Below are 8,681 nucleotides of genomic sequence, written 5' to 3' on the forward strand. Positions count from 1 at the left end.
AGCTTGTGATATAATTGTCCTTCCCGACCTCAGAGCTTGGCTCTGTGCAGCCATCGATGCCCTGCTATCGAGGCAGAGCGAGATTTCCTTGCAAAATCCCACTGGAACTCACAGATGCCAAAACGGGGAGGTCTTAGCTCACCTGCCTGTATCACGTACATATCGCACCTTGGGCTACCAGCAGTCTCCGAAAACCTCACGTGGTTCCTCGCCAGTAGAAATGCAGCCGCTGTTTTCTCAGTGCTTTTATTCAAGCGGCCTCGAAGCCTGGAGGGTCAATGCAACGTGCCAACAGGCTTCGAGGGCACCTGGGGCTAGATGGAGCCAGGTATTTAATACTTACTTATTGCTGGAGTGGCTATAAACTGATTCTCCACAGAGCCAGGAGTTCATTACTGGAGTTGTTCACTACAATTGTGTTTTCTGGGGCACGGCTATGAGAACGAAGGTGAATCTCTGCAAGAGCAGGACAAAAGAGGGTTTCAGCGATGGTGCATCCCCGGGGCTCCGCAGGCTGCTTCCCCAGCAAGGGATGCTTGCAGGAAGGCATATGCATCATCTCCTTCATCCCACACAGCTTAGGAATGGATTTTCCCTGCAAAGCCCTTTCTTCCCTATTAACACGCGTCCTGCAACACATCCCCAGTTTTGTTCCACTGCGCTTACTGGCTGGCAGCATCCGCTCGCCGCTGCCCCTCGCCTGCCGGCCGAGGACGCGTGTCCCAGGGGAGCGGGCATTGGCGGGGAGGGGGGAAGCAAGCAGGGAATTGATTTTGTTGGTTTTGCCATTTAAGTAAAGCCATTTTCTTCTCCGCACAGCTGAGGAAATCAGAAACTTGTGGCAAAGGATCCAGCAGCGAGCAGGATTTCCTTTGCTGCTCAGTATTTATGCCTTTCCCCGTCGTCCGTATTCACAGGGTGTTTTGCTGGCCCCTTCCCGTCCCATTTCTCAGTCTCCAGTGTCCCTTTGACTGTCCCTTCCACTCTTGTATCTCTTGCAAAGCTAGAGAAAACCTGAAATCAGCCTCCACCCCTGTACCCCAGGGTACAGGCTAAGTGCTGAGACACCAGCAAAAACACTGGGGTGAAGGCAAATACCGCATCAACATCCAATTTGTGGGCTGCAGCAAGGAACCTGCGCCACCATTTCCATGCGTGTGCACTTCCATTCGCTCGCTTCCCTCCTTTTCACCCAGAAGTGCTTTCTGTGTCCGACCCGTAGTGTTGTTTTTACACGATGCATGCTTGCTTTAGGATGCTTTTAAGGAAATTCTCTGCAGAAGTATATATTACATTTCTTTCCAATTCATGCTCGGTTTTGGTATCAGAAGCATGTTATCATACACCAGATGGAGCTAAATAAAAATACCATGAGTGCTGGAGTATACTGATGTGATGGATATATAATAATTAGGATGTGCTGTAAAGCAATTAAGGCTGCAAATCTGAAGCATCTATTATATTTTCTCTATTTCTCTTTCTACAATATTTCGCAGAGCATGGTGACAACTAGCAACATTAGCATCCAAATACAACTTTTCAAGGCATACACAGACCGTAATATCTGCAGTATTTATCCTGGAGTGACTCAGTCTATCTGAAAATAACAGAATGAAAGCAAGCAGCGGCGCTTGGGTATGGATACGCCCGGCCTGGACCGATTCCTCCCGGTCGGCGACTGCGGGAGCAGCAGAGCATCCGTGCTGTAAGGACGGGCAGGGACAAAGGGACAGCGGCCAGGGTGTCCGGGGACAGGTTTCTGACTGTGGAAGTGTCACCGCACGCTGGCCAGAGGTTTGCAGAGAAACCAGCGTGGGGACACTGCTCTCTGCTTGCAGGCAGCAGGAAGACAAGCCCCGTGCTGCCGCCTCGCATGGGAGGCCAGCGGCTGCTCACGGCTTCCTCGGGGTCGTACGGCCCCGTTCACCAGCACGGGGAGGCTCGGCGGGAGGTGAGCGGAGGCGAGGAGGAAAGAGCATGTCTGAGCCAGCATGGGAGAATGAGCTACCTGTCTCTGGCAGGTGATCTGGAAAGACATCCCTGAAACATCGCATCTCTCCTGCGTTTTCCCCTCTGATGTCCCTTAAATTAAGGGACCGACCCCCCCGAGCTTGCTCCCGATGAGCAGCAACAGCAGCGGGGTGCTCAGGGGGATGAGCTGCCAAAAGATTTACCCGGTTCTCCAGACACACGGCAGCAGGCAGGGAATGCCCCGACAGAGGTGTCAGCTCCAGAGCGTCCTCACAACGTGCTCCAGTGGAACCCCCCGCTGCTCGTGCTTCTCCTCTGCTCCGTTCTGCTCGGGGCAGCTCGCCCCGCGGGCCCTGGTGACATTAAGCAGGTGAAAGGCTGGGCCACCGCTGCGCCCCGCACACCCGTCCTGTGCAGCCAGAAACACCCAGGCTCGCACCTCCCGGGGCTGGAAACGCCATCGCCCGCGTCGCTTCCCTGTCCCCGTTCCCTGGCAGGGGAAGCGGCTTCGCAGCCCAGGTTGGTGCCGGGCACCAGCCCCAGTGCAGCCGCCCACCCTTCACCCGTCGGCTTCTCCAATTGCCCGGGGGCTGTTGTGTTGGCGTTTCTCTCCTGAAACGCTGGATTTTATAGCTACCCTGTCATCTACAATGAGTGGGGTCTATTTTTAATTTCTCTTTATGTTATTCGAATAAAAATATGCCACCTCCAGAAAAAAAATACAGAATTAAGAAAACCACAGAAAGCACCGTGCAGCGCAGCAGCCGGTGTATTTGCCCCGAGCGACACGCGCCGGACACGCAGGTGATGCCCTGGGTGCCCGTGGCCCCGCTGCCCCCCACCACCCGCACAGCCTCCTCGGGACCTCGGAAAATGTCATTTTGCAGATGTTTTGACTGGTTCATCCACTCCTTCCCACTTTCCTGAATTGTTTTTCTCCGTCCGCGCAGGTGGAAAAGCCACAGCCAAGCCCCTGCAGCCAGAGGGGCTGCGTGGGGAGGGTGTGTTGATGCCCGAGAGTGCTGGGCCTTGGGCTGCGATTGCCAGCCCAGTCCATCCCCCTCCGCAATTGCTGCAACCCCACCGAGGCTGCTGCCGGCCCCCCGGGGTCCTGCCCTCGCAGCAGTGGGGTCCCATCCCCACCTTTTCCAGATGGACGGATCCACGTCTGCGTCCCAGGATGTCCAACGTGCGGGGATGGGAGGTGGAAGCGCACGTGAGCTGTGGTCGCACCTTTCCGCTGCGACGGGAAACAACCGACCGCCGACGCAGCAGCTCCAGCCGCTTTGGTGACCCAGGACGTGGCAGGGCCAGGCACTGATCCCCCGTCCCCTGCACTCCCCCGCCTGGGTCGATGGAAAGCGGGATGAGCAGGAAACCTGGCTGCCGCAGGGGACGGGCAGGCAGGGAGGCAGCGCGGACGGAGCTGGGGTTGCAGGGCTGCAGACGTTGTTCCTCAGGAGCTTTCCCAAGCCCTTCAGGCCATGCAGGTTTTCCTGGACACAAAGCAGAATTACACAACCCAATGATTCCCCTTTCCCTCTGCACCGCCCTCCTGTATTTGAGCTAAAACTAAAGCATGAGGGTTTCCTTTGATTTTTAATTTTCTGATAACTTGAAGCACAGTGATGAACAGTGGCTCCCCCAAGACTGGGCTTCGCCATGCGGAGTACATAGTGGGAGAGACGGCCCTTCCCAAACAAGACCACAGCACGGTTCAGGTAGGAAAACAAAGATGAAAACAAACAAACAAAAAATCATAGTTTTCTGTTAGGTCCCATCAGCTGCTTTTTGCTGGTCCTACCATCGGGGCTGCAATGGGAGCACAGTCACTGTTTCCAAAGCCCACCTAAACCCACCTGCCCACCTCTCTGCTCACATTAATAACTGGCCATAATTAGCTTGCCAACGGCCCCGGCTCTTAACTCACACGCTTGACCTCCTCCCCTCCTCATGCACAGCAATCTCCAACTATTTCATTATTCCCTGAGACAGTTTATTTTATTTGACTCCCCAGTTCAGCCCCGCTGTTACCGCATTAACATCAGCGAGTTCCCTGTTTCTTCTGACCCACTGCTCTGAGCTACTAATTAACAATTTTTAGTCAAGTAAAGCAATATGACACAATTTGATTAAAATGACAAAAGGAGGGTAGAAATGATATATGTTTCCCTCAGTGATTTTTTTCCTTTGGTCCAGGCCAGGGATGAGCCTGTTCCTCTGCATCATCAGCGCCAGGGATGCAGGAAAGCCTTTGTATGAGCGGGGCTGGTGATGGCCCTCGGTTTCCCCGGGGAGAAGCTCTTTGAGCCCTCTGCTCTGCACCCTAAACCTCTCCTGGGTCGTAGCAGGGATCCCCCAGTCCCACTGGAAATCCCCCAGGCCCTTTCCCTCAGGTGGGAGGTAACGTGCTGGGGAAGGCGTGCTGACACTGCCTGTTCTGGAAGCGGCAGATGGAGGGGTTTTTCCTACCTGTTTAATTAAACATGTTAAGAAACTGCAAGGGGGAGTTTATTGGATTTTTTTTTCCTCCCTTTCAATGCACTGGAGCTCATTAAATAATAAGGGGGGGGGTGTATTTGCTGCAAACACAGCTTTCAAATAAGTCTTAATTTAAATAATTAAACAGGTAGCATTTATTTTTCGTGGTGTTTTTATTTTCCTACCAGCTTCCTTAGCGGTTTAGCTCAGATTTAAGGTGCTTTGCAGCAGTGGGGTGGGTGCATGCCCGTGCAATGCTGTGGGCTCTGGACCCTGAAAGATGGTCTGGGAGTTCGGCACGTCTGGCCAAGACCCGTCGGGATGGTCCCATCCTGCCTCTCTCTGCCCTGGTAGGACATAAGGTCCCCCCTCGCTGCCGGTCTACAGGGGCTGCGTGGAACTAAGCAGCCATCCCTTTCCCCTACAACTGCAGCCAAACCTCTGGAGTTTGTATTTTCAGTTTTTAAAGAGCTTTGGGATATATTACACAGGATAAAAATTTTATAAGGGAAACATTATACACTTTTATACGTATAACCCTCATGTTTCAGGATAAAAGGCACCTTCTAACTGCCTGGGGTGAGTGGGAAACTCCTCCACTGGGTGCATTAGAGCCTAATTGTTTGTTATGGATGTTATGTGTTGCCCTGTAAGTTTTTACTAAAACCTCCAAACTTTTCTGAACACAAAAAAACCAAGAGTCTGATTTTTCATACTTCTGACTCCTGCCTCAGCTGGGGCTGCCTGGGGGACACAGCTCTGAAAACGCCCCTCCCGACAGCTTGTCCCCGAGCCGCTGGGACTGGCACAGTCCCCGCTCGCCTTCATCATTTATCCCTCATCAGCCTCCACCACCAGCGCTGGCAGGTTGCGCCTGTGTAGCTCTGCCGGCCCAAGCGTGTCATAACCCCCTGAAAAAGCCCTAGAAGCCGCCAACAAGCAATTCCCAGAACACCCTAGTTGTTTTAGCATCAGCTCCTTGCTAACAGCATCCAAAGGATGAGAAGTGTCTGGTCCGGAGGTGGCGGGTGGCCATCCCAGGCACCGGGCTGGGACAGAGCCCCCGAACCCTCGCTGACCACCGCGATCTCCCCTCCCGCAGTGCGTCTGCCGCGCCAGGCTGAGATTTGGCAGCTACGTGGGAGGGTGCCAACGAGCTGCTCCCGCAGCAAATGGCACAGCCCTGGGATTTTGGGACCCTTTCCCCAGCAGGTCTTTGGAGGGGGGACCTCAGCTCCTGCGGAGACCTCCAGGGAGGGACCTGAAGCCACCAGGCTGCCCCTGGACCCTCACCTGCGGGCACAAGCCCTGCTCTCCTCTGCCTGCCCGCAGCCGGGGGAAGAGCCACCATTTCCCTCCCCAGTGACATACAGAGCCAAGGCGGTTTTTCCTTCGGACCATTTCCACTTTCAAAAGCGTTTCCCTCCTTGCTGACACACGAGCAGCCTCTTCCTTCAAAGAGGCGATTCCTTTAAACCTCGTCCTCTGAGGCGGGTGACCCTGCTGCACAGCTGCCCCCGGTGCTGGGGCAGGTCCTGCCCACGGCGCTGCCGGCCCCTGCCCACCCTCCTCCTCCTCCCACCTCTGCTCTCCCCGGCCACGTGCCCCACACAGCCTGATCTGGTTCTGCTCGGCCTGGGGTGACACCGATGGGGACAGTGCAACACTCCTGGTTCATGATCTTTGGTGTTGGCCCAAGTCAAGGGGTTCACCCAGTGAATCAAAGCAAGTAGGGAAAGCAGAAGATAGGCTGAAGGCAAGACGCCATCACTTGTCTTTCCCTGATGGAAAGCACTGGTGGGGGTTTTATAACAACGTGTTGAACTCCTATGGAAAAATAAACTCTTTCAACATCACCTTCATGAGATGAATCTCTCCAGCCTCACGGGACAGGAGACATGGGTTTGGCTCAGCGCAGGCATCAGCAGACTGGAGGTGACCACCCACCCACGAGCCCGGGAAAGGGCCATGGCACTCACTTGGAGACAGCGGGACCGGGCGCCGAGGAGGGGCTCAGACGCGGTAGCCCACCCCCGACATCCCAAGCAGGCGGTGTCCCCACCGCAGCGAGACGTGTCCCCTCCCGCTCCCCAAATGAGCCCCTCGGCCAGCCCTGCTAAAACATAGCCTGCTTCTCCTATTAGCAAATGCAGTCAACTAACGTGTTTACCTTGGAGTTGTGAGCGGTGCCACATCCCCTAAGTGTCTTAAAGTAATACCTGATGATATTCTCTCCTTCAGTAAACATATTGATTAGATTACAAATAAGATTACCACGAAACATGGCCCTTTGCAGAGAGCGAGGCAGCACCTCTGCTTCCTCCTGTCAAGTAGGTTGGAGTTCCTTACAGAAGCTCGGATTATTGCAATTTAATGCGACTGGGCTCTTCCTCCCCCCCGGAAACACGGCTGCATTTTGGGGTGATTATAACACTTTGGGGGTGTTCATGAGGCAAAGAACTAAAGAGCGAAGAACTTAACGACCTACAAAACACAGCAATTCCCTGACACGGTGCTGCCCGTGGGGCAGTTTGGAATCGATGTGGCCATCAGGGCCGGGAGAGGACAGCGCTGGCAGCCGGGGCCGAGCCAGCCCTCGAGCCAAGGGGTGACACTGGAGTGTGGTTTTGGGAGCATCTCAGAGGTCTGCGGTGCCCCGGGCACCCAGGGACAGGGAGAAGGGGCAGGCTCGACTCTCTGCTTGCTGCCAGCAGCGTGGATGGATGGGATCAAAGCAGGGTCACCCCACGGCTGTCCCCACAGCCTGGCCCTGCACCCACCTCTCCCCATCATGGCATCCCCCAACGATGGATGAGGGGAAACACACCCCACTGCTGCGCAGCTCAGCACAGATTAATGGCGATTTAGGGCCAAGAGCCACAGGGAGCCCGGCTGAAACCTGGGCACCAGGGAAACCCACACCAACCCGCTCCTCCACGCGCAGAAGTTGTCCCGCAAAGGCACGAGAAGCAGCAGTGAAGCTAACGGGGACAACAACCAGGACAGACCCTGCTCCGCAGCGGTGCCCTCCCCGCTCTCACCGCCTGACAGCTCTCCCAGAGCACATTCCTGAGATATTTGGGATTTTCTACCTCCAGCAGCCACAGCTCCCAGCATCAGCTTACCTCAACCCTCTCCAAACACATCTTGCATCGAGCCTTATAGATTTGTAACTTGTAGAAATCGCAGCACTTGAAAAAAGGGGGGAAATTAAAAGGCGGTGGTTAAAATGGTGATTCTGTGTGTATCGTGCTTTTTGACACTGATTTTCTTGCATCTTGCCATCACCAGAAGTTCCCTTTGAACATCTGTGTCCCGTTTTGTAAACGTTTCTAATCAGAGCTCGCTTTCTTCTGCACCTCGACTAATTCCCCTGGTTTGTACCTGCCTTTGCACTCGTAAGCTCACAGACATCTGCTACACCCGGCGACTGGGCCCCCCAGAAAGACTTAAATACATAAACAAATAGTCTGGGGCACCTTGCCTGATCAAAGTCTGCTGAAGCACACAGGGCTGTCCTTGTTTCTTTTTTTTTTTTTAATTTATTTTTTTAATTGGAGGTTTGTTTTTTTCCTGCCACATCAACTAAACTACATCCCTTTTCTCCCCTTCCCACTTTCTATTATTTAGCACTCAGCAAATGAATAATTTATACCTTGCATTAAGCAGAAAAGCATTCCCCCCACCGCGGCTTGTGATTTCAGCAGGACTATTTCACCGAGGAGGGATGAAGGAGGGATGGAGGACTCGGTCGCGGCGTAGCCGGGCTCAGAGCACCATCTGCCGCCCGCCGAGATGAGCTCCCTTTCCCTACACAGGGCAGAGAGGGATACGGCGCCTTATTAATGAAATAACAGCAATTACAGAGCATTTCCCAGCTGAGGGTTTCCGTGTGCTCCCTCAGCAGGAATTCAGCTAAGGCAGGAATGGGATGCAGCGTTAATCCGCTCCAACGGGTGAAGGCACGGGACAGCGAGGACCAGCTGCCTCCATGACTTCTCCTCTTAAATTTTTTTTTTTTTTCCCCAGAAATCATTATTTCCTTCTCCCTCAACCACAGGGCACCAAAACCCCGGCGCTGACCTCTTTAATCCCTCCTACCCGACTCCGCACTGACCCCGGTTTCCTGACATTAAACTCATGCTGCTGAGTGTTGAACTACTTTGTCAACACTGATTTTTTTTTTTTTCCTCAGCTTCTCACACTTCCTCCCCTCACCCCCTTTCCAA

The 8,681-nt window shown here is 54.0% G+C and overlaps 1 long non-coding RNA gene across 1 annotated transcript; it reads right to left on the reverse strand.

The window, feature by feature from the left end:
• Positions 1-279: 279 nt before the first annotated feature.
• On the reverse strand, positions 280-3,270 carry LOC142089767 (uncharacterized). The gene is made up of 3 exons (XR_012676298.1): positions 3,115-3,270; positions 2,175-2,324; positions 280-456 (listed from the first exon to the last, which is right to left on the reverse strand). It is a non-coding gene; the product is annotated as an uncharacterized LOC142089767 (long non-coding RNA).
• Between the last annotated feature and the right edge of the window lie 5,411 nt (positions 3,271-8,681).

This window comes from Calonectris borealis, chromosome 17 (genome assembly GCF_964195595.1).
Source record: "Calonectris borealis chromosome 17, bCalBor7.hap1.2, whole genome shotgun sequence".
NCBI classification, from domain to species: Eukaryota; Metazoa; Chordata; class Aves; order Procellariiformes; family Procellariidae; genus Calonectris; species Calonectris borealis.